The following is a 26868-nucleotide window of genomic DNA, read 5'->3' as shown; positions in this document are numbered from 1 at the left end:
AGGCTACTTGGGAAGACGAGGAAATCATTAGAAAAGTTTACCCAGACTTATTTAAAGGGAATAGACATCGGGACGATGTCCAATCCCAGGGGGGGGAGATGTGATGACCCCGGGTAACATGTTAATATAGAATGTTACTGTGGTAAGAAACTAATGTGATTTGTAATTATTGTTTACTGTATGACATTATTGATTTATGAAATTTAATATATTTGGATATATATATCTTGAAATGCTGGCAGCCTCTTGATGGAGGATTTTTTTTTAAAGAAAAGAATCAGTTATGAAACTAAAAAACTACCTCTCACACAGGAAAAGTCCTGGGAAGGAAAACCCCTGGGCTGTTGGGACAGACAGGGGAAGAAAGATTCCAAGAGAGGAAAGAGAAAGAAAGATAGGGTTAAGTCTGGTAAAGACCAGATAACCCAAGCACAGAGGTGCATGAGTCTTGTTGAGGGCTGTAGGCCTGCAAGACGGCTCGGGGGGAGAATCCAACGTGACGTGGATCTCAAGGTTGGGAGGATAAGAGCAAGTATGATTGCAGGTGAACTTCTGAAGTCAGAACTCCTGTAACGGACTGACCAGGTACGAGCTTTGACAAATTAGACAATGGTAAACAGAATACTGAAGTTTATAGATAGAATATTGTTGAATCCGAGTCTCTCTTAACTAGTTAGATGCGGAGGGAAAATAACAGTAGTTGTCTGTAAATAGAAACAGTACTTACAACTCAAATAAACACCTAGTAATTAGTTATTTAAAACAGTAATGAGTTAATTATTTGCTGTAAACCATTCAAGTTATTTACATATATAATAGTACGAAACCCTGGGTGGTCCTGTAAGACCATTGTGGTTGTGCTAGATAACTATATACAGTATAAATAAACAGTATGACATGGCACGGTTATTAGCTACGGCATGGCGCCTAGCCAGAACAGTAAAAGGTGCGTTTGAAATTGTCAGAACAGTAGAGTAGCATAATCGAAATACCAGTGCCGTTAATATTGATAACAAAGCAGTACAGTAAACAAGAAACTAGCTAAACCCTGTATCGAGGGTTTGAATATATCATTATAATTTAAAACATGTACGAAAAACAATCAACTGTGTTCATGTTGCTACGCCGGCTAGACGCACCGGTAAACCCTTGCAAACATTAACTGAAGGTTAAATATTGTATCAGTATAGAACACAGCACAGTCGTGAGTAAACGGCCGTGTACTCTGAGGTGGTACAGCCATATATATATATAACGAATCAAACACAAATGATAGTTTAACAAACCCTGTAATGATTCAGTGCATGCGAATGCGTATTAACCCTCTAATGAATCAAATGCATACGACTGCATAATAACTTTGTAACGATTCAAGGCATACGACTGTATAATAAACCATGTAACGAAACCATGCATCTGTCTGTTTAGTAAACCCTATAGCGGATTAACTCATTTTTAATCAGAGAAATAACATTAAACTTAGCATTAAACCAGATGATTAACCCTAATGGGTACGGCAAAAACATTGTGTAATGAAAAACCAGAGGACCGATAGGTACTTTATAAATCTTCATAAGCATAACGACGAGCTGAGAAGTCCTATTAAACATTTAAAAAGCATGGAAAACAATTTGGCAAATATACAGATTTCAACTCAAACTAGTTCGGGCACCGAGGCCGTAAACCCTTAACCAAATGTACATATAACAATCGGTATGTATGCCAGGAGCTACAATCTACCCAAGCCCTAATAAATTAAATGAAATACAGGTCCCGGCATGATGTGGCCGACTGCAAATCGTAACCTAGGGTTTGGAACGATTGCAGAACCTGAGACACATAAAACAGAGAGCGTCATGAGACACTTCTCTGGCCAAAGGTCGATGCTAATCCAATCTTGCTGTGTAAACCTTTAGCAAATAGTAGAAAATCATTAATCATCGGTAAGGGGACATACCTGTGCATGCTTGAGACAACACATTTATCCGTAAGCGGTAGAAGGCCGACGATGTGAACCCACCTGCACATTAACAACACACCGTAATGAGCTCATGAGCAGTCAATACAAACCAATAAGTTCTGAAAAATAGAATGTGTTGTATTCACATATACGAACAGCTGAAGAATAGACAATATGCATGGCGGCAACAGTTGTATATTACCTGAAGCAGAGAGGTAGAAACCTGATGGGCGTTGCAGAGGAGGACCGCCGTGCTGGGAAGGTATTCGGCCTCACCAGTCTTGCACAAATGAACCAAACCCAAAAGACTCGGGGGTATATGTATCACCCACCAAACCCTTGGGTGAACCTGAGCCCTCAGATGCAAAGAATGAATCTCCATCGTCCATTCAAGCGGAAACCTGGCGCGAAAACCCTCAGCGGGTCAACCGAGAAGTCACATGGCTTCACGCTGGATTTATGCCACCTGGCAAAGGGTTGGTGAGATAGTTTAAGTTTCCGGCAAACACCTGGCGCCGGAGCTGGTTAGGAAACAATCCGGTGACAATCCGACCGTGACCTAACATTAGGTTATCAACCATAAAAGAACAATGCATGTATTGTTAAGGTTTGGTTACATGACATAGCGCATAACACTTATTAATGATGCCTTTGAATATATGTTTCCCTTCGTGAGTAGATGGGTGGATTAGAGTAAATAAGCCATGTGTAAAATCTTTTTTTTTACATTACATATTTATCGATGGGATCGTGAAGTGTTGAATTGTTATAGTATAATAAAAAATATTTTTTAAAGGGGAGGAAGAAAAGAGAGGCTATGAAGAAGAAAATGTTTCTTACTCCTATTATAAGGTTCTTTGGGAAGAGAGATTAACCATAATTGATTATGTAATTATTATTTATAAAATTTTAAAATAAAAATTGATTATATAATTATTATTTATAAAATTAAAAAAAAAAAATTTTAAAAAATTAATGATATATATTTTTATTAAAATAATGTTGTTGTTGTTTTTTTAATGGGTAATTTATAAAAGAAATATAAGTTAAATTGGATGATAACAAATCATTTTATTAAGTTGTTGTCTAATTGTTATATATTTTGGAAGTTTTGGTTAAAATTGGGTGAAATAATTCTTGGTCTGTTATTTAAAATCCATTTTTGAATAAATAAATACATTAGATACCCTAAAAACACCATGGAACACCCAAATTATAAAAAATTCATAAATCAAACTTTATGATTCCAACAAAATCTTACCCAATTCCAAACTCTTTTCACCAAAAAAATATATTTAAAAAACCTCCTCTACATAAAACATTAAACTACAATTTCTCAAAACCAATTACTTAACCAACTATTTTTCCAATTAATCAAACTAGATCCACAAAACTTTATTAACATATAAATATTATTAGCCTACCCAATTTAGATACATCGTCACCTCACCTCAAATAGTTGGACAACAAACTAACTAACTAAAACATGTAAATAATATTTTTATATTAATTCCTTGTACAATGGAAGTACTAAATATTCTTACAAATCACAAAGAAAGTAACCAAAAACATGTAAATATTACTTCTATATTTATAGCTTTATTTCAAGAAAGTGACTTTTATTTTTTTCATATCAATACCTTTTCTAATGAAGAGCTTACCGTGCCTCATTTTTCCAAAAACAGTTTTTAATTCATCTACGGCCTACAATTTCCGTCACCCCTTCAAATCGATACTTCTGGTCCCTCACTTGCAGTTGTGAATTTTGGAGAAGTACAGATGCCTCACATGGTTGACTTAATAAAATTTGTCGTTGGGATTTGAAAGATTTGACCAGAAAAGATGAGACGATCTGTCCAGAGATCTTATTCCTTTGCCCCCTCCACGCTATTATTCTCTTACACGTTATGAATGACGAGTTGATGGGGTCATGTTGTCTTGTGATGTGATATAGAGGACTGGTTCAGAATTTCTGGTTCAATAATATGAGCTTTTTGATGTTTATTGTCGGCTGTTTTTTATTGGTCATGATTTTTATTACGTATGGTTGATTGTAGATTTTGGAAATATTTTGAAATTTTAAAATTAAGGATTTTTTTACACGTTATGAATGACTTTTGCTCATATTATGAGACAAGTTGATGAAGAGTGAGCAGACACCTATTTGTCTTGTGATGTGATATGGACAACTTGTCCACTTGTCTGTGTGAGGTTGCCCTTTCACCTTTATATTTTCAAAATCTCTGGTTCAATAATATGAGCTTTTTGATATTTATTGTAGGTTGTCTTCTATTTTTCATGATTTTTATTATGTCACGTTGATTGTAGATTTTGGAAATATTTTGAAATTTCAAGATTAAGAAAAAATTTAAATAATTGATAAGCTGGATCATCTAATTCCAGAATATTTTCAAACTTACCATTAACATAAAAACACCTTATCACTGGTTAACTGACAAAAATACCAGAAAATTATCAGTAGCTTTTGGATACCTATTTCGACAGTCCACCATTTGTCTATTTGTCAATAGTCAATGATTTTTATTAAGCTTTTGAATTTATGTTGATTGGAGATTCTGGAAATATTTTAGAATCTCATAATTAAGAGAGTTGCTAAATAATTGAACTCTGAAATATCTCATTCCAAAATATTTTCAAAATTTACAATCAACATAAAAATGCTTTGTCCCCCGCATTATTATTCTCTTACACGTTATGAATGACAAGTTGATGAAGAGTGAGCAGACCCCTGTTTGTCTTGTGATGTGATATAGACTACTTGTCTGTGTGGGGCAGCCCTTTCACTTTCATATTTTCAGAATCTTTGGTTCAATAATATGAGTTTTTTTATGCTTATGGTCGGCTGTTTTTCATCTGTCATGGTTTTTGTTAAACCATGTTGATCGTAGATTTTGGAAATATTTTGGAATTTCAAGATTAAAAAAAGATTAAATAATTGATATCCAATTCCAGAATATTTTCAAAACTTATCATTAATATAAAAACATCTTTATCACTGGCTAATTGACAAAAAAGTACCAAAAAATTATCACTAGCTTTTGAATGCCTCTTATCAACAGTCCTCCATTTGTCCATTTATCTATATTCAGTGATTTTTATCAAACTTTTATAAATACTAAAAATATTTTAAAATCTCATAAAATAACTGCTAAATAATTGAACTCTAAAATGTCCTATTCCAAAATATTTTCAAAATTTACCATCAACATAAAATTGCCTTTATCATCACAGACGGACTGACAAAAAAAAAATACGAAAATCCAGCATCTCCTGTCGTTTAATCCTTGGTCAAATACATTTTCTTTGGTGTAAATTCTGTTTCAAAAATTTTGTTAAACTTAGCATAGAGTTACAATGTTATTATCATCGAGTGCAACTCTATTTATGGACTCTACTTTGATCGAGGGGAATATCAAATATTCTCACTTGATTGCTGTTTGTAGATTTTTGTGATGGCTATATTCTCACTTGATTCTTGTTTGTAGATTTTTGTGATTGGTATATTCTCACTTTATTGTTGGTAGATTTTGTAGATTTTTCTGAGTAGTATAAAATCTGATCATAATTTATATATTCATTTTATTATTATGGATATTTGGAATTTAATATATAATTTTTATTTATTTAATTTTAGTTTTTATTGTTTATATATTTTTGTGATTGGTGTTGTTAGATTGTAATATTTTATTATTGTGGATATTTGAAATTTTAAATATAATTTTTTTTTTTTTTTTTCAATTTATACATATAATTATTTGTTTTATTGAGAAACAGATGCTTTGATGATAATTCACTGTATCTATCTCATTGTTATTAACATGATGATCAATAATCAATTTCATTATGAAGCTTATGAGAATTAGTTTTTATTTTAGCAAGACTTATTTTCTTATTTGCATGCTTGAATCTACTTCTGATCTTCTAGAGTAGGTTGATACCCTTCTTATAATATCTTATTTTTTTTACTCCGTACTCTTTATAGCATCACATTTTATCCTTAAATTTTGATGAAATGATATTTTTAATATTGCCTTTATTTTGAAAAATTTCTCAATGATTTAGTTAAAATTGGGCATTCTTATGCCATCCCCACTTGAGCCAAAATTGACTTTGGTTGGATATTAAAGCAGTTTTAAGAAGCATCTTATCTTCCATGTTGTTTAACTTGTTCTTATACATTAGTTACCTAGTCATAGTTGTGCTTTAAATAAGAAAGGTTGCTTCTATGAGGAGGATAGGATAATGTGTATCCCTTTTCTTTTTGAAATTGTAAGTTATAAAAATATTTTTGATTTTCTCTATCATACTCTCTAGAGGCTTGGAGAACTTCATATCCATATAAAATAACACTAGTAACAACAATGTCAAAGACAAGTTTTTTCTTATCCCAAATATAAATGTCCATTGTTTTACAAATGTTTAAAGCTCATAATAAGTTTTCCATGCTCCATTCATGCTTTTCTCAATGCTATATTTCTAATTGAGCTTGTGATGAATATCAATTAAAAGACACTTCCTTTAAATTTTTGTTGTCATAAACAAAAGTATCATTGGTTATCTTATTGGATTTAATAATCATGGCTTTAATTTTGTGAATATTAATAGTCATAACCATATTTTCTTAGAAATACTTGAGGATGCTTAGTTTCCTACATAGATCATAGGGGCTCTTTACCACAAGAACAATATCAGTAGCACAAATAAGGAAATGATGACTATACTAGCAAGAGTAGGGCCAACACAACCTACTTCTTCCAAATAATCTTCTAAGGTGTCAATGTATATGCCAAAATGAATAGGAGACAAGGGACAACCTTGGTTGACTCCCATGTGGTAGTTAATTTCTTCTAACTGGCCCTCAATGTTTCTAAACTCGGCAATAACCTTCTCATACAATCTTACCATAACAACCTTCAACTTAAAACATACCTTAATTTCTTCCATTTGATTCCAAAAGTTTAGCCTAGGCATAGGATCAATTTTTTTTTAAGGTCAATAAAGCAACATGATAAATTTGTTTTCTTATTACACTAACAAGATAATCCACAGTTAAATAAATAAATTTAGCATTTACAAGAAAATACTTTATTCATTTTATATTTAGACCCACTATATGAATTAAATGCTTGATAAATGACTATAGGATTAGGATGTAAGAAAGAAAGGCACTTGTGGCAATATGGTTGGTAAAATTTCAAATCTCATAGCTCGAAGTCAACTAGATAACTAAAAATTTTAATAATGTAAATAGTCACAAATACATAAAAATAAAAGAATTCCATTAATATATTAATTATCATTCATTATTTTGATATGAGAAAATATATATTTACTTTTAAGCTTTTAATAACTTTTGAAACAATGGTAAAAATACCTCCATATTTTAATAAATTAAAAATGTTATTTTTATTATATATATATATATATATATATATATATATATATATATATATTAATTTATTTTTTTATATTTTCTAATATTTTTAAAAATACTTAAATAAATTTTATTTAAAAATTAAAATTTATTATTATTAATTTATTTTCTTTCACTTATAGAATAATAATTTTAAATTAAACTACCCATATGGCATAGAGTAGAAGGTGGCGGAGTGTTTATTAAGACACTTTGTGGTGCAAATGTCGTTGGTTAGAAATTTCATGGGAAAAAGTCAAGTCATGATAAGGGATGGTGTAGCCCAAGATAGGTGGAATCCCTCTGTGATTTGATGACTCATTTTCCTTTGAGTCACGACTTCTCAAGCTAGAAGTTAGTGGTATAATCATCTCAAAACTCAAACTCCCAAAATCCAATTAAAATAAAATAAGTTATTAATAATAAAGTATATGTCATCCATCAGCTTCATGAAGGTTTTAGGAGAATTCGTTAACCCAAAAGGCATAACCAATCATTCGAAAAGGCCCTCCTTTGCTTTGAGGGAAGTCTTCCACACATCGGAGGGTTTGATTGGTACTTGGTGATATCCTGACTTCAAGTTGATCTTGCTAAAATGTTCCCCCCCCTTTAGTTGTTCCAGAAGGTCATCAATCTATGGGATCAAGTACCTATTCCAGACAGTGATCTTGTTCAGTGCCAGATAGTCAATACAGAGTCTCCAAGTCCTATCCTTCTTCTATACCAACACGATCGGGCTCCCACAGGGCGATGAAATCAGTTGGATGTGACCTTTCTACAATAGCTCCTGAATCTGCCTCATGATTTTGTCATTCTCCAGAGTGGAGCGCCAATAGATTGGTCCATTGGACAGCGGCACACCTAGGGTAAGATCGATGGAGTGCTTCACCTGGCAATGCAGAGGAACCCCTGCAAGGGAAGGTGAAGATGTCCTTGTACTCCTCCACGACCTTGTCCATTTGTAGTTTTCATGCAGAGTGGCCCTGTCTAGAGGTCATGGTCGTCATTTCTTCTTTGCCTAAGGTCGTATCATCAGGAAAACAAATTTACTGGTTTCTGAAATGAGCTTACTACATTGTTTTGTAGTAACCAAAGAGATGGCGATAGGCGGTGCTACCTCCGTTATCCTGTACAACTTATTTCCCAAAGTAACAATACCAACACGAGGCCTTGATTCATACACAGCATGTCGGTTCCACAAGTATGGTTGGCCTAATAATACATCACAAACATCAAGGGGAGCAACGTCACATAATACCTCATCCGTGAAGGCTTGATGTTGTATGGAAGGCGAAACTGCTGGATCACACGAAGATCTCGTCCTTAGTGAAGCCACTCGATGGTGTATGGTTGTGGATGTGCTATGGTCGATAAGCCTAGCCGCTTCACGACCTTTGCTGAAATGAGGTTCTTTTGGCTGCCGATGTCGACAATGAACTATAGCGGGGAACCCTTCACCCACATTTGGGAGTGGAAGAGGCGCTCCTCCTCATTTGGATCTTCAAGTTCCTCCTTCTGGATATTCATGGTGGCAACGGTGGCGTTGGGCTCCGCATTGATAATATGCTTCCCTTTGTCATTCCTCTTGTCGGGTTTTGACTCAGAGTCAGAACATGCATCTGATTTTGAAGCCTTTATCTTGGCCACCAGTGACTGCTTGGCCCGACACTCAATTGTATTGTGAGTGGAGATATTATGGAACTCACACCACTTTCCCGTGTCCTTCTTTAGCTTCACAGTGTTGTTCTCTTCTTGCCGCTTTGGCGGGTTGTCCTGGGCCACCCCGCCTTGGCTTTACCCTTTGTTCTATGGTTTGGGGGCACCTTTCCCTTGCTTTGGATTCGCAGATCCAAAGTCTTGCTTCTTCTGTTTAAAATTCTACTCAATCTTGACAGCATATTGGGACACTGTGCCGAGCGAGGAGAAGTCTCGGAACTCCATCTCATCCTGGATGTACCTGTTGGTGGGCTCCAGTATTGTAGCAATAATGCTACAACTCCTGGAGCTTCCTATCTCTAATTTTATCAACCCGGTAGTTTGTAACAAACTTGGAAGCGATGGTGCTGTATGCACAAGTACTAGCTCTTATCGCAGCTGTCACTTGGTCAGCTGGCACAAGTCCACTAGGGCTCAAGCCAACTTCTATATGCTCTCAGAAGAAGTTTTCTAAATGATGGACGAAGGCTATCTCAAAGGAAATTAATCTACTTTGCAAAAATGAACTGAAAGCCAACCAAAACATGGAAACCCTAGTAAACCCTAATCTGACTAGCTTAATCTCTATGATGCAATGGTGGGAGTGCAAATGTCTAAAAATGATGCCATTACTTCTAGTGAGATGAGATGCATGAATTTAAACTACTTTCATTGAAAAGAACTCATTTTTGTATTTTTGCTTAAGTGGTTGGAGTTAGTATGATTTCGTTTCTTATTAGGTTTTGACTGTGCAGGGGTAGTGCGAAGGGAAAGAAAGCTTGGGAAAGGTCAAGAGGGCTAGGAGAGGTTCCAGGGGATCCCTAACATCATTCCACAGGAGTCCACAACGTTCAGATGCTCGGCAACCGAGTTTGCAGGCTTCTACAGGATGTCTGCAGGGGATCCTACAGGAAGCTCGGGATTTCTACAGGAAGTCTGCTAACTTCTACAGGATGTGCTATAGTTGGAGTTTTGGGTGATGGAGGAGTGGAGGAGTTGTATGGGTGGATGGGTAAGGTGAAGGAGGAGTTTGTGGTGGCTCAGGGACAGAGATATGAGATGAGGAAAGAGTGGGTACAGTTGGTTGGTGGATAGAAGGGTGGAAGCAAGGAAAAGTTAAAAAGATGGAGCTACGTGAGAAGTAGAAGGGTTGGAAGGCTAACGAGCTGAACAAAGGTCGAGCAAGTGGCTTCAGGCATGGTTGAGAAGAAGAAGAACACAATAAAGTGATGCTATGCAGTGTAAAAGAAACAAATCCTCTATATCTTGCACAAAACCGAGAATTCCATCAACCTATTCTAACTGTGTTATTAAACCAATGAACAGCAATGTAAAGTGTGGAGAAAAATCGTGCATGGTGTTGGAACGAAGAAGTAGTGCTCAAGATCAGAATGCATGGATGGATCTACAATTGAAATGACTGTGTGGCAGCTTGCATGAAAGTATAAGACTGCGTTTTTTTGGTGGTTGGTACAGCCCACACCCCCAATCTCTAAACAGAGATGGCAGTGAGTGCACTATCAACCTTTTTTGGAGCTCTAATGAATTACAATCCTCCTACTCTAATCTAAGCAACTAAAAGCACTTTAACCATAAACTAATCCTATCCAATCACATTAAAGAAATTAAATCAGCAGACTGTGTTTTTTCAAATGCATGTCAAAGCAAAGAAATAAAGTGCTGAAAGGAAAACAAGTAACAATACAAGGAAAAGGAGGTCTATTGCTCTCAGGTTGGGCCCTAACCTGAGAGCTATAGCTCCCTTAAAAACTCAGAATTGAATCCAAAGCTGCCTGCCTTTATTAAATAATCATGAGTCTAACATCATGCCAAAACTGGCTTACAAAAAGAAAAAACCGAGCTGTAGCTCGTGCTTAGAAATTGCAACAGTAGTTCAAAAGTTCAAAAAGCTCCTATCAAAGGCTACGACCTTCATATTTATACATGATGAAGATCAAGCTGGCTTCCTCAATTCGTGGAGCTTGGCTGTCCAACTGAAAGTTAAACTGTTGTTCCTGTAGAATCCGTTGGCTGCCTTTAAGCTCGGTGGGGAGAGCTGTTGGAGCTCGGAGTTAAGGTGGAAATCACGAGGAAGGTCATCAAGACTGTGGACAACCTCCCTATGAACCCGCAATGCCACCTTTGTTGTCTCCTTGTCTCCATTTGCGTGGTCTTTGCTCTCTTTAATGCCAAAAAACCTGAAATCATCATGTATTAGCCACATAGATATAATGCCTGCCCTTCTTCCTACAAATAACACGAATATACTAAGAAATGAATGCATAAGTGTTAAAAGATGAAGGGTTGAGCAAGGTAAGTAGGCCAAATGAGCCCAAATTGTTACCAAAAATTGGGGCTCATCATCACCCCCCAGCTAAAACATTTGCTCATCCTTGAGCAACTAGTCCAACTCTTCATCCTTCATTGCCTTGACTGCTACCCTTACATCCCAAGCCTCTGCAGTAGTGTCCTCCTTGCTGATATGAAACCCAACTTTCCTGTTCACCTCTTCCCATTGTTCACTGTCATCCTCTTCTGTGCTGCCTTCAGTCAATCCTAGCAGCAGTGGTGGGCTGAGTTTAAGGCCAATCCAGCTGGCCTGGAGGTTTTGCATGGATTTCTTGTAATGGGCTACTCTTACTAGAGCTTCCCTCATCCGAGTTGGGGTATGGTACTCTCGGATTTTCAAGCTGTATGCCAATGTATTCCATCTGCGTGTGCATGCTTGGACAACATTTTCTCCTAACAGTCTTTTCATGTCTTCAAAATGAGCTATGGCTTGGGCTTGTTGATCCATATATCTCAATGAAGCTGTAGGATCGGTGGACAAATGTTGGTGTGCTGAGATGAGTGCCACTGGATCCTCTGGTTCTGCTCGAATGAGCAATGGCTCGTTTACTTCTCGGCTCATGACCGATTTTTCTTCTGCTGCTCTTTGATCCTCATGGTTCAACCATGAAGCGAACACCATTAATTGCATATCACCCAAGGCAGTATTGGGATCCCAGGAAACTACATTAGGCAAGGCCAAATTGTGGAGGTAGAACTCTGCTAATTTAGCCTTATCCTCTTACAAACTAGTACTGCACAATTCAGAAAATTGCTGTGGGTCTTGGATCTGAGAAATACCTCTTTGTGCCAAGGTATTTATTTGGAACTACAGCCATTGGTCTTTCAAGTACAAACCATAGGATTTTGCAGGTTGTCTGCACCGTATTTCCTCCATGGCCCAACTGGCCATGCAGGCCAATTGTGCCTCTTTTTGTTGCAGCTATTGTTTTAAGACTTGCACTTCAATTTTTGCTTGTTGTCCTGCTTCCTGTAGGTGTGTCATTGGCTCCTCAAGACCGGTGGTCAGTTCCTTTCCATCTTGTTGTTCCTCTGTGGTGTCCTTGGAGGATGTACCTGCCCCTGCCCTTAGCTCTTGTAGCTGCAATCTCAGCTTCTGGTTTTCTTCCTGTAGAAACACACGTTGGCATTTAGCCACGTGTTTGGCCATGGAAAATTCACTTCTGACCTCCTTGAGCTGCTCTTGTAAAGGTCCTATGTCTGCCACACCCTTTGACTTTGCTATCTTCATCCACGTGTGTGTACGGACTCTTTCTTCCTCTAATGCAAAAAACAGAGGCACAGTAAATTTCTGCGGTATGATTTTGCCCGCCTCTAAAAAGGTGTAGTATGAACTCAGACTAGGCTGAGGGCTAGGTTCTGGTATATGTTCTTTTTCTACCTCTTTAGGTGGCTCTACCTCGCCCTCCCTTGGTGGTGATGAGGGTCCTTCACCTTCCCTCCTCTCTGTTTCCTGTAGCCGGGTCAGAGTTTCCTGTAGAACATTTTCAGCCTCCTGTAGCCGAGCTTTTTCAGTCAACAGGTCTAACCTTTCTTGCCACTTAGTTTTCTTTGGGCTCCCCTTCTCATAGGTGACTGTTATCCTTGAGGGGGACTTTTCCTTGGGCGAAGTAGGGGTATCTTCAATAACAATCGGGCTGCTGGACGGAGGCTGTGGTTTGCCCGTCTTTATTTGGACACTTCTTCGAGCTTTAAAGTATAGAGGGGTCTCCCTCTTTCTTTTCTCTTTTGGCTTAGGTGGCGTGCTGAGGGCGGCCAGCACAGCTGCTGCCTCCCTCTCACGAATATCAACTTTCTTCTCCTTGGGTTTCACTTTGTTAGGGCTTCCTGTAGAAGACCCTATTTTAGCAATCTTCAGGCTTCCTGTAGAAGACCCTTTTTCAACAGCTTTCGGGCTTCCTGTAGAAGACCCTTTTCCAATAATTTTCGGGCTTCCTGTAGAAGACCCTTTCTCTGTTTTTGGGCTTCCTATAGAAGCTTGTTTCTGCTTTCCTGTAGACACAGGTGTTACCACCTTGGCTTGCTTTGCTGCATGGGTTTTGCTTTTTGGTTTGGTTGCGGGTGCTGATGAGGTACTTAGGCTGATGTGGACCTTCTCAGCTTTGTCCGTTCTGCTCTGCAACCTTTTCTCTCTTGCTGACAAGATGGGTGTGTCACCTTTTTCTTTGTCATCCTTTTTCTCATGCTTCTTCTTTTGCTCTTTCTTCTGCACTGTGGTCGGGGTCTTCTGGCCTGTTTCTCTCTTTCCCGCGGCCACTGATTCTTTTTCCTCACTGCTGGAGGAACCACTTTCCTCGGTCAACATCCTTATGTCTCCATCTCTTGTCAAATTTCTGAATGCTTCCCATGAGAGGGGAACCTTATATGAATGAAGTGCATCCTCCACAAGAAGTTTGATCAATCCATGGTGGGCTACCTGATCTGGTATGCCTTCTTTTAACTTTGTGGCACACTCAATTAAAGACTGTAGCAGGAAATAAGGGATGCTCAGTTTATTTTCTACAGGAAGATCAATCTGGTGCCTCAATTCAGTGAGCAACCTAAAGTGATACCCGTACACAATGCTAAAACGGCCTTCATAGGTTATATACTTCATGATCTGCAGGCTAACTTCATTCCATGGTGGCAACAAACTGGTTTTACGCACCCCATTTTTGTCCTCTGAGAATTCCTCCTCAGGTGGAAAGAATTCTTTCTTGGCCTGCTGGCTCAACTTCCTTTCTTCCTTATCCCATGGCAAACCCATTGGAAGTTCAGTAATTCGACTGATATATTGCGGGGTGAGCTTGAGGCTTAGGCCCCTGAAATTCACGGTGGCCAATGTTTTGGATTTCGGCCTCAAAGCTTGTAAAAATTCTTCTGCCACTTCGTCGTCATAACCCTGCAACTTGTCACAAAAGGATATCCATTGTGCTCGTGTGAAGAGCTCCACCACTTCCTGGTTTTCCCTTAACTTTGATGAATCAGTGGGTTCCCGTCTAATAAACCCACCCGGCATGATAAAAACTGTGGTTTTAACTAGAGGTGGCGAATGCGAAGGAAATTTAGCTTACTGAGACAGAGCGTAGAATTACGCTTCTGTCATGCACATAATCCACGAAATTTATCCCTGAGGACCTTAACACATTTTAATTATACTGACATCCTGTAGAACGACAGTCTATGCACAACAGACAATACTTGCAACAACTTCCTATGACCAGACTGTAGACGACGATTCTGCCACCTTTAAAACCAATTGCATGGAGAGTTCAGGGTTACCTTTTTAATCTGCCACCTTTTTACGTGAGGAACCCGCCTTCCTGTAGAAACAGCGTTCCTGTAGGAGCAGCTTTCCTGTAGGAGCAGCGCGTGATTTCTGGGAAAGACTGCAGTTGGTCTGCGCTCTCGGTGTTGCTTCACAGGCGTTCTGATAGCCAAAGGCTCGGAGTTCCGAACTGCAGAGGGATCCGAATGTTCACTTGAGGTTCAAACGGTGGATGATAAATGCATGCGGGCAATCTAGCCGATTAGATTTGAATCGGCGGAATCCGTGGCGCGGGGGTGAGTTGTCCCCGCCGGACCGTTGGATGACATTGTTCCATCATTTGTCTGCGAGTTCACTTACTGCCGATCATCCCCCAGCAGATCTGCCGCCGCCATTCTCGTTAGACTCGTTTTTCCCGACGAGATTTTTCTCACGTGCGTGCTGCCCATTCCTTTTGTCACGGCCACCACCCAAACATCCGACTGGACCATTAACCGGTCGACGTGGCCATTCAAATGACCATACCACCGTTCAACCCATTCACCTCACACTTTGCAAACAATTCAAAGTAAAATTCATGCAATCTGATGGAAGGAAGGGTCGAGACACTTACCTGCGCGGCTGCAACACGATTTTTCGGCTTTTGGACGATGATGAGTGGATCTATCTGCCGCTGATGAATTTGCACAGGCCCGGAGGTTCATGTTTACAGGCTGCCGACGATGGATTGGATGCTTTGGCTGCATGCGCCCGCGTTTCATTGCATATGGCCAGCGCTGTGAATGGTATCCACTCTAGCGGGCTTAACTGTTACAGGACTCCCGCGGGATGTCTTGTAACAGTTCTTCCTCCTTGGGTGCATGCTGCACGACGAAGGATCTGGCCTCACGATCACGCTCCCGGAGCTTCTGGATGACTGGGATGGATATGGTATGAGATATCAGCCTTTGTTTATCTTAAAAATTGCTTTCTCCTTGAAAACTCATCGATCTGCTTTGCTGGTGCAGGTAACTTTGTTGCATGTCGACAAGGATGGTGGAACAAGGTGACAACAGTAGCTTGCATGCGTCCAAACCGATCCTTAGCCGTTAGATCTCCTCATAAAATGAATTCTAGCCCGTCCTGAACTTCTACAGGAAGTTTCCTGTAGAAATACAGAGCTTCCTGTAGAAAGTTTGTGTTTCCTGTAGAAAGTTTGTGTTTCCTGTAGAAAGTCTGCACCTTCCTGTAGAAAGTCTGCATCTTCCTGTAGAAGGTCTGCATCTTCCTATAGAAGACTCAAGCCATGATGAAATTGTGCACATACCTTGGAGGAACTGAATATTCTTGGGGGAGGTGCTGGTGAGGTCTCCTGGCAGTATGATAAGGATCCTTGGCTCTGAGTTGAGAGGCTCCCTCTCCTCCATAGAACACCTGCAATCTGCATGCAATTTCACATTATAAACTTGTTGTCTTTGTCTGTCTTGCTTATTGTTTTTTTCTTTTTTTTCTTTTTTCCCTTTTTTTGAAAGATAACAGGGGCGCCTCAATGAGGTTTTCACCCTTGCCATCTGCCCTGAGCGCCTCAGAGAGGTTTTCACTTAAGGATCTTTTTCAATTTTTTTTTATTTTTTTTTTGAAAGACAATAGGGGCACCTCAATGAGGTTTTCACCCCTACCACCTGCCTTGGGCGCCTCAGAAAGGTTTTCACCCAAGGATCTTTATTATTTATTATTATTATTATTATTATTTTAAAGATTTTTCAGGGTATGCCCAAAGCAGAGGCAGAACCCTTCTCTATGACCAACACTGACTTCTCCATAGTTTTGATGAACTCTTGTCTTGAGAGAGGCTTCCTGTAGATCTTCAATCGATGCCCATTGACAAGCATGGGGATGGCTTCCTCATCAATGGTCCGAATAAGAACAGATCCATTGTCATGACATTTTTCCACTGCATATGGCCCTAGCCATCTGGTTCTCAGCTTCCCCTTGAAATCTTTGTATCTAGAGTCATACAACAAGGCCCAATCTCCCGGCTGGAATTGCTTGTCATGGAGGTGTTGGTCATGCCACACCTTTCTCTGAAGTTGAACCACTTCCGAGTGAAGGAGGGCCTGCATTCGGTGCTCATCCAGTCCATTCAGCTGCAATAACCTTTCTTGTTGTGCATGGCTGAGATCTAGGTCCAGCTGAGCTGCCATCCTCAAAGTGTTGTATTCAAATTCAATGGACAACAAAGCTTTCTTCCCATAGACCAGCTCATAAGGTGTGAAGCCGGTGGTGGTCTTCCAAGTGGTGTTGTAAGCCCATGTGGCCTCAACCAGGCGATCTGCCCAGTCCTTTCTGCTGCTGCTCACCACCTTAGTCAAGATCCCTTCTAATGCTCTATTGGTGACTTCCACCTGCCCATTTGCTTGAGGGTGATAGGGGGTGGAAGTCCTATGCTTGATCTTGTGATGAGCTAGTAGGTCTTCAACCAGGTTGGATGTGAACTGGCTCCCTTGATCGGTGACCAGCTCTCTTGGATAGCCAAACTTGTAGAAGATGTTTTCTCTTAAGAACTCGGCCACCTTTTCTTCTGTTGCTGCTTTGATTGCTTTGGTCTCTGCCCACTTTGTCAGGTAGTCAGTGCACACAATGATGTAAGACCTTTGCCTCGAAGGAGGGTTGATTGGGCCAACAAAGTCCATACCCCACTTTTCAAATGGCTCAAGAGTCACCTGAGGTTGGAGAGGCATCTCATCCCTTTGGGTCGGTTTCCCCATTCTTTGGCATTGGTCACACTGGCTGATATATCTTCTGACATCTTGATGAAGTGTGGGCCAATAGTAGCCTGCCTGCAGGATTTTGAAGGCAGTTCTCTTTGCTGCAAAATGTCCTCCACAAGGCCCATCATGACAGGTGAGGAGGATATCAAAGACTTCCTCCTCCCTTACACAACGCCTTAAGATCTGATCAGGGCCAAGCTTGAACAGATTGCCCCCGATCCAAGTAAATGAGGCACTTTTTCTGATGATTCTGCTCTTCTCTCTTGAAGATAGGTGCGGAGGGAACTGTGCTGAAACAAGGTAGTTTGCTATATCAGCAAACCATGGAGAGAGTACTGAAATAGAAAACAGATGTTCATCGGGCATCTGGTCATCCACTGTTCCATCCTCATCTGCAGACAAATCCAATCTAGATAAAAAGTCAGCAACAACATTTTCTCTACCTGGTTTGTCAACAATGGTCAAATAAACTGCTGCAATAAAATTAACCATCTAATAATACGAGCATTCACATCTGGTTTATTCATTAAATATCTAATTGCAGCATGGTCTGTATGTACAAATGTTTGATAGCCAGTGATATAATGTCGGAACTTGTTCAGTGCATGGACCACAGCCAAGAATTCTTTCTCGGTTACAGTGTAATTCAGCTCGGCTTTGGACAAGTTTTTGCTAACAAAGTAAATGGCATATGGAAGTTTTTGCTCAACTTGTCCTAAAGCTGCACCTATGGCTTTGTTCGAGGCATCAGTGTGAATGTGGAAAGGTAGGGCCCAGTTTGGACCTCTCAGGATTGGGGCTGACACCAACTTGTCCTTCAATTCATTCAAAGCCCTCTGACAATCGTCAGTCCATTTAAACTCCACATCTTTTGCCAACAGGCCAAACAATGGCGAGGCTAGCTTGCTGAAGTCTTTAATGAATCTCCGGTAATATCCTGCTAATCCTAAGAAACTCCGAACATCCCTTACCTTTTGAGGAGGTGGAACCTTCTTGATGAGAGCTATTTTGTTAGGATCCACCTGTAACCCTTGGCAAGAAATGGTATGGCCTAGCACGGTCCCTTCAGTCATTAGGAATTCACATTTTTCAGGACTAAGGGACAAGTTCATCTCAATGCATTTGGTTAGGACTTTTCCCAGATTGGACAATGCTTCCTGGAAGTTGGCCCCATAAGGAGTGAAGTCATCCATATAGATTTCCACTGCATCATGGACCAGCTCCGAGAAGATGCTCAAGACAGCTCTCTGGAAGGTAGCAGGAGCATTGCATAGCCCAAAGGGAAGGACACGGTAGGCAAAGGTACCCCAAGGACAAGTGAAGGTGGTCTTATCTTGGTCTTCCGGGCTGATTTGGATCTGGTTGTACCCGCTAAACCCATCCAGGAAAGAGAAGAACTTCTTTCCTGCCAGTCCATCCAACACTTGATCTATGAAAGGTAGAGGGAAATGGTCTTTCTTGGTAGCTTTGTTCAGTTCTCGGTAGTCCACACAGATTCTCCACTTCCCATTTTTCTTGGGAACCAAGACCAGAGGGGACACCCATTCACTATCTGAGATGGGGTAAATGAATCCGGCATCCAACAGTTTTTGCAATTCTCCCTTGACAATGTCCTTAAGGGCTGGATTCATTCTCCTCTGAGGTTGCCTAACCGGCTTACAATCCTCTTTGATGTATATGTGATGGGTACAGACCGAAGGATGGACTCCTTTCATCTCCTTATAGCTCCAAGCAAAAGCATCTAGGTGACTGGCCAACAGGCTACACAGCTCCTTTTCCTGGGAAGGAGATAGGGAGGAGCTGATATTTAACGTTCTCTCAGGGCCGAACTCCACATTTTTGACTCTGGGAGTGACAGGGTTGGTTGTACAAAGATCCACTAAGGTGCTGGCTTGGGCATCCTCCACCAATTTTTCTAAGGATAGTGCACTAGAAGGTGGATTCTGGATCAAGGTCTCAATCAAGTCATCCTCGGTTGGGGGGTCTCTTCTAGTGGTATCTAGGGTGCACAAAGGTGTTGAGTACACCTCATCCTCTTCTCCTTCCTCCAACCAAATTGGTAAGTCATGCTCTAAGGAGGGTTGGGCAGGAGGGTATAGGACTAGCTGCTTGGACATAGGACCATTTTTGATGGTCATGTTTCCTGCACGACAACTTATGTAAGCATCTGCAGTGGCTAACCAAGGCCTTCCCAAAATGAGAGGATATCCAGTAAGCTTTTCCTTGGGTTGCAGAACCAAGAAATCTGCAGGGTATTCCCAAGAGTTGATAGAGACCAAGACATCCTCCACAATCCCTTCGGGAGTCACAGTGGAGCGATCTGCTAGTTGCAGTACTGTCGAGGTCTTCCTCAAGGAACCCTGAAGATTGAGTTTGAGCATGGTATCCCTGGTCATCACATTAATGGCAGCCCCCAGATCAATCAAGGTGTGTGGTATGATGGTGCCATTGATGTGGACATCTACTACAGGACTCCCAGGATCTAGATACTTTGGGCAGATGACTTGTCCTAACATAAGGTCAAACAGTTGTCCCAAGACATTGATGGTTGAAGAATCTCTCTTTCGCCTGCCTGGGTGTTTGAAACACTTTTCCTTAACCAGTTTGTTGTATATTGGCACATCCTTGATGGCTTGGAGAAGTGGTATTTTCACACACAACTGCTTGAGCTCACCCAGAAGCTCATCCTCCTCTGGGTTGGGTTGTGTGGTGGCTGTTAGTCTCTCAGGAAAGGGTGGAATAGCCTTTGGTTCACTTTCCTGTTTATCTTCCTCATCCTCTGGGGGAGGAGGTTGGCGATCTGGAAGAGTTTTTCCAGATCGAAGATTGATCTCCTGGATCTCCACAGCATAGGTAGGGCATGAGGTTTCCCCAGTGTATACCTGCTGGGCCTGTCTATTGTTGGGGTTCGGGTTCGGTTGAGCAAGCATTTGAGGTTACCTTGGAGGAGCAGGAGGTAATGGCTGAGGTTGAACTGGTGGTGGAGGCAAAATGGCAAGAGGAGTGTTGTACTGGGGCCTCCACCCCGACTGAGGTGCATTCCACTGAGGCTGTGGCTGGGCATGAGAATGATATGAATGAGAAGCAAGTTGAGTAGGGTACTGAGGTGGATAAGACCATGGAGGAGGCATGGACCAGGAAGGATGAGCAGGGGGACCCCAGGAAGGCATAGGAGTTGATTGGTTGGGGCTGTAATAATCTTGAGGTGCCCCTTGCATCCCCTGCTAGTAAGGTCTAGGTCCTTGTGGCCTCCTTTGGTTGAGGTAGTAGAGAGGTTCAGTGGAAGCTTCTGTCCCTTGGTACATGGCTTTGAATCTAGGTAAGGTTGGACATTGGTTTGTGGGATGGTCCTCCTCACAAACGAAACACACTTCAACCGAATGCAATGGACATTCGTTCTTAGGGTGTCTCCTTGTACATCTAGGGCAGAAGATAGCCAAGGCTCTCTCAGCTTCTTCCTTCTTCTGCTGGATCCTGAATGTGTCCAGTTGCATGGCGATGGTCTGTCTCACCTCACTCTTAAGATCTTCTAATTGATTTGCAAACTCATGCTTGGAGAAAGGAACACCAGCTGAGAGGAGGTTTCCTCTACCTCGTTTCCGAGCTGCCCTGGAGTGGTTTCTAAACACAGTCTTGATGTCCTCATAAGGCAGTTGGTAAATGTCCCCCCCAGCTAACATGTGAAGGGTATCTAAGAGGTCTTCAGGGACTCCTCGGAGCAGGACCAACTTGAGGGATTCAGGGTCAAGTGTGCACCTGGCCCGCTTATAGCTAAGTTGGAACCTCTCCTCATAATCCTCTAAGGACTCATCATTTCCCATGGTCATCCGAAAGATTTCTCCCTTGGTTTCCTTGGACCTACAGTAATCCCGGTACTTGGTATTGAAAGCTTGCTGCATCTGAGCCCAAGTAGTGATACTATTTCCAGGTAAGCCCATGAACCAGCGTAATGCTGCATCCTTAAGAGTTGAAGGGAAGAGTTTCAGCTTCTGCTCATCTTCAGTATAGTCATAGGTTCTACAAAGGACAGCAAACTCAAACAGGAAGGTATCAGGATCTTCAGTGGTCAGTCCATGGAAGTGAGGTAAAGCGGAGGGGCTAATGTTCTTCATTTTCATCTCTCCATTGGTCTCTCGGATGGGGAAGGCACCTTCTATTCTCTCATCTTCTCTTCTATTTTCAGCCATAGCTTCAGATGGGATGGTCTCTAATTCTTCTTCTGCTATAGGATCTTCGTATATCTCAGGAGGTTCACCTATAGGTTCTTCTGGATCACTGCCACCTAAGAAGAGAGAAGGGTGACTCAGTGATGTGGTGGGGGTATTGGGTAGGAATTTGCCTGTTTTATCTCGGTTCCTACGAGGCATGAAATGGAAAGACTTTTTTGATTGCTTTTGTTCTTTTTTCTTTGGTACCTGCAAAACTGAAACAGATTGATCTACAACTAACTATCTTACTGAAATAAAGATGCAGAATTGAATTGAAAGCAGGAAAGAACTAATCTACTTTGCTCAAATGAAATTGCAGGAATGGAAATGCTAGTCTACGCTTGCAGAATTGAAATGCTAATCTACGCTTGCAGAATTGAAATTGCGGAATTGAAAGGCTAATCTAGGAAAGCAGGAAATGTCTATGCTACTTTTGCAGAATGGAAATGAAATAAACTACTTGGCAGAAGGCAAGAGTAAGAAAATAGAAGAAAAGCAACAATTACTAATACTCTGACGCTTCCCCGGCAACGGTGCCAAAAAGATGGTGGGCTCCAGTATTGTAGCAATAATGCTACAACTCCTGGAGCTTCCTATCTCTAATTTTATCAACCCGGTAGTTCGTAACAAACTTGGAAGCGACGGTGCTGTATGCACAAGTACTAGCTCTTGTCGCAGCTGTCACTTGGTCAGCTGGCACAAGTCCACTAGGGCTCAAGCCAACTTCTATATGCTCTCAGAAGAAGCTTTCTAAATGATGGACGAAGGCTATCTCAAAGGAAATTAATCTACTTTGCAAGAATGAACTGAAAGCCAACCAAAACATGGAAACCCTAGTAAACCCTAATCTGACTAGCTTAATCTCTATGATGCAATGGTGGGAGTGCAAATGTCTAAAAATGATGCCATTACTTTTAGTGAGATGAGATGCATGAATTTAAACTACTTTCATTGAAAAGAACTCATTTTTGTATTTTTGCTCAAGTGGGTGGAGTTAGTATGATTTCGTTTCTTATTAGGTTTTGACTGTGCAGGGGTAGTGCGAAGGGAAAGAAAGCTTGGGAAAGGTCAGGAGGGCTAGGAGAGGTTCCAGGGGATCCCTAACATCATTCCACAGGATTCCACAACGTTCAGATGCTCGGCAACCGAGTTTGCAGGCTTCTACAGGATGTCTGCAGGGGATCCTACAGGAAGCTCGGGATTTCTACAGGAAGTCTGCTAACTTCTACAGGATGTGCTATAGTTGGAGTTTTGGGTGATGGAGAAGTGGAGGAGTTGTATGGGTGGATGGGTAAGGTGAAGGAGGAGTTTGTGGTGGCTCAGGGACAGAGATATGAGATGAGGAAAGAGTGGGTACAGTTGGTTGGTGGATAGAAGGGTGGAAGCAAGGAAAAGTTAAAAAGATGGAGCTACGTGAGAAGTAGAAGGGTTGGAAGGCTAACGAGCTGAACAGAGGTCGAGCAAGTGGCTTCAGGCGTGGTTGAGAAGAAGAATAACACAATAAAGTGATGCTATGCAGTGTAAAAGAAACAAATCCTCTATATCTTGCACAAAACCGAGAATTACATCAACCTATTCTAACTGTGTTATTAAACCAATGAACAACAACGTAAAGTGTGGAGAAAAATCGTGCATGGTGTTGGAATGAAGAAGTAGTGCTCAAGATCAGAATGCATGGATGGATCTACAATTGAAATGACTGTGTGGCAGCTTGCATGAAAGTATAAGACTGCATTTTTTTGGTGGTTGGTACAGCCCACACCCCCAATCTCTAAACAGAGATGGCAGCGAGTGCACTATCAACCTTTTTTGGAGCTCTAATGAATTACAATCCTCCTACTCTAATCTAAGCAACTAAAAGCACTTTAACCATAAACTAATCCTATCCAATCACATTAAAGAAATTAAATCAGCAGACTGTGTTTTTTCAAATGCACGTCAAAGCAAAGAAATAAAGTGCTGAAAGGAAAACAAGTAACAATACAAGGAAAAGGAGGTCTATTGCTCTCAGGTTGGGCCCTAACCTGAGAGCTATAGCTCCCTTAAAAACTCAGAATTGAATCCAAAGCTGCCTGCCTTTATTAAATAATCATGAGTCTAACATCATGCCAAAACTGGCTTACAAAAAGCAAAAACCGAGCTGTAGCTCGTGCTTAGAAATTGCAACAGTAGTTCAAAAGTTCAAAAAGCTCCTATCAAAGGCTACGGCCTTCATATTTATACATGATGAAGATCAAGCTGGCTTCCTCAATTCGTGGAGCTTGGCTGTCCAACTGAAAGTTAAACTGCTGTTCCTGTAGAATCCGTTGGCTACCTTTAAGCTCGGTGGGGAGAGTTGTTGGAGCTCGCAGTTAAGGTGGAAATCACGAGGAAGGTCATCAAGACTGTGGACAACCTCCCTATGAACCCGCAATGCCACCTTTGTTGTCTCCTTGTCTCCATTTGCGTGGTCTTTGCTCTCTTTAATGCCAAAAAACCTGAAATCATCATGTATTAGCCACATAGATATAATGCCTGCCCTTCTTCCTACAAATAACACGAATATACTAAGAAATGAATGCATAAGTGTTATAAGATGAAGGGTTGAGCAAGGTAAGTAGGCCAAATGAGCCCAAATTGTTACCAAAAATTGGGGTTCATCACCTGTGTAGGCAGTCATGGTATTTGAGTACCAGATGTTGTTTAGTATCCTTGATACCAAACTTTGTGCGAAGGGTATGAAAAATATTGGTAATCTCCAGCACATATTGGTCCCTTCCCTGCCGCAAAATGGTCCACTTTATGTATTTATCCTCATAGCTTTTGACAGGGTAGTATTGCTCCTTGATGGAATCTCAGAATGAATTCCATGTGGGTGCGGCTAAAAACAGTGAGGTTGTACTTTCATCCTTTTGCTCGCAGTAGGTTTCCCACCAGTCTTTGATGTGTGGGGAGGCTTTGAGAAGAGTGGAAGTAATATTTTCCCATCTGGAAAAATCATGAACAGAAAAATACCCTTCTAGCAGATTTAACCATTTATCTATAGTGTATGCATCTATCTGACCCTCAAATGTGGGAATGTCAAAGTTAACTTGTACCTTAAAGTATGTGTTGCTTCCAGAGTAGTTGCTAGAAGTAGATGTGTTGCCCTTGGTAGCCGCTGAAGGATCTGGGAAAAGTTGTCCATCATCGTGTTCCTTTTTCACTCGAGGGCCTCTTTGAGCAAGATTTTGATAGGATCTCCTACCCCCTCGTCTTTTTTTTTTCATTCGCCATGGGAGGCCATCGGGATTTGCAAGGCTGGTCTTGTAAAGATTCGACCAGTTCAAGCCCTAACTCCTTATATCCCGACCTCGTTGGGGACATGCAAAGAAAAACAGAGAAAGAGCAGACCGCACTGATACCACTGATCTGGATTTAAACACGAAAGCAACAAATTACAGATATAAACATAAATACAGATATGTAGAAGAAATAATACTTCATTTCATTAATGTAAAATACTGATATATGCCTCGTAACAAAAATGGAAATAAACTAGCTCGAGTGATGGTAGCTTATCCCTGAGAAGAGATAGGGTGGCTACATGCCTCTGAACCATCTTACAATGAGGCTCAAGGGCATTTTTATTATTGAACAATAAGAGCAAACCATAAACAACCAAAACCCTAACCCGAGGAGCTGTAACACCAAGAGTTTATGGGCCCCATTGGGGTTAGTTGGACAACCAACTTCCCAGGGTCGTGACTTGGTCATATTATCTCCTTTTGACATGCATGATACCCCGTTGGAAATATATCTACGAGGACTATGATAGAAAATACAATTTTATCAAAAAATTATTGGCGGTATATTGCCAGAAAAACATCATTTAGGGCCTCAAAACGACTCTGAAAGTTTAGGACCCAAAAAACTACTAAAAATAGTAAACTATGCTACAATTAAGGAAACTAAAAAACTGAAAGAAACATGGTGGGGGTCCAAGTGGAATTAGCAGGTGGCCACTAATATCCACCTAGATCATAGTTATAAACTAGATCTGAGGTAGATATGAACTACAAGAAATAGTAAGAAGACTAATCTAATAAGGAATAGAAATATCTTTCGGGCAAGTTCCCCAAACCAAGCAAATACAAGCTCAAAAGAAATCCTAATATGGAGAATCAAACAAATCTAATTTAAAACAAAATATTCAAATAGATCTGAAGTAGATCTAAACTATAACAAAGAGCGCATGAATAGACTTGAAACAAAAGATTAAATTATGAGGAAGAAGTCCTCAAAAGATCTAATTTTTCACGCATCTACACTGACACATTAGCAAGTAGCCAGAGTAATTTACGTAGTCAAGCAGTATGATGCTTGCGTAAATACTATTATATGCTCTATCTAGAGTTTAGAGCCTATGTAGATGGATACAAAAAGTACAAAGAAAAATCAAATGAGATCTAAGTAGATCTAATGTTAATCATACAAGAAAGGACCTAGACAAGGTCATATGGCTACAAAGAAGAGATTGGAAGTAAAATAAAACCAAAATTACAAAGAGGAAGACGGATTCAAACAAAATGAGGAGAGACTCCCTAGTAGAGTTGCCAATTTTATTTTACATAGAATTGCCCATCCACAAGGAGCAATTGCTTTCCCCAAGGATCACTAGACAATCAAGTGTGTGCAAATGTGATATAAGTAATCAATGAAAACTCTATATCTCCTATGCATTCATTCATAACACCTCAAGCATGTAGTTAGAGAAGACAAACCTAAAACCATCATAGGTTGATGATGAGTGTTGGATATAATGTTGAATATGGAGAACCTGCCTCTACATGAGGATCCTACTCCAAGCAATCATGATCTACAAACCTACACGCAAGCACCACCAACCAAGACAAACAAGCCTTCCATGGAGGGAATATATGTAACGATACTTTTGAACTGTGCACCGTCAAATAAAAACCCTAAATCATCATTGTAGATAGGGTGCCAGCTCATGGCACAAAATCTCATACTCACTGAGTCCAAAACCATTGAAAATATTAACCGAGACATGTATACAATCCAAGGTTGATTAGTGTGGCCACTCAAGAAATCCTTTAGTCTTATAAGGGAGGGGCTCATATTTGAAAAAAAAAATTGACAAAAAAAACATTAATAACTGTGGCAGACAATGTAAGTCGACGATATATCGACCATATGGTCATAGAATAATATAATGTTTTATATCATGACCCCGAAGGGATCAG

The sequence above is a fragment of the Pinus tabuliformis genome, chromosome 4_2 (genome assembly GCF_031772625.1).
Source record: "Pinus tabuliformis cultivar Carrire ecotype Pingquan chromosome 4_2, CPIR1, whole genome shotgun sequence".
Taxonomy (NCBI): domain Eukaryota; kingdom Viridiplantae; phylum Streptophyta; class Pinopsida; order Pinales; family Pinaceae; genus Pinus; species Pinus tabuliformis.
This window is presented reverse-complemented; position numbering follows the sequence as displayed.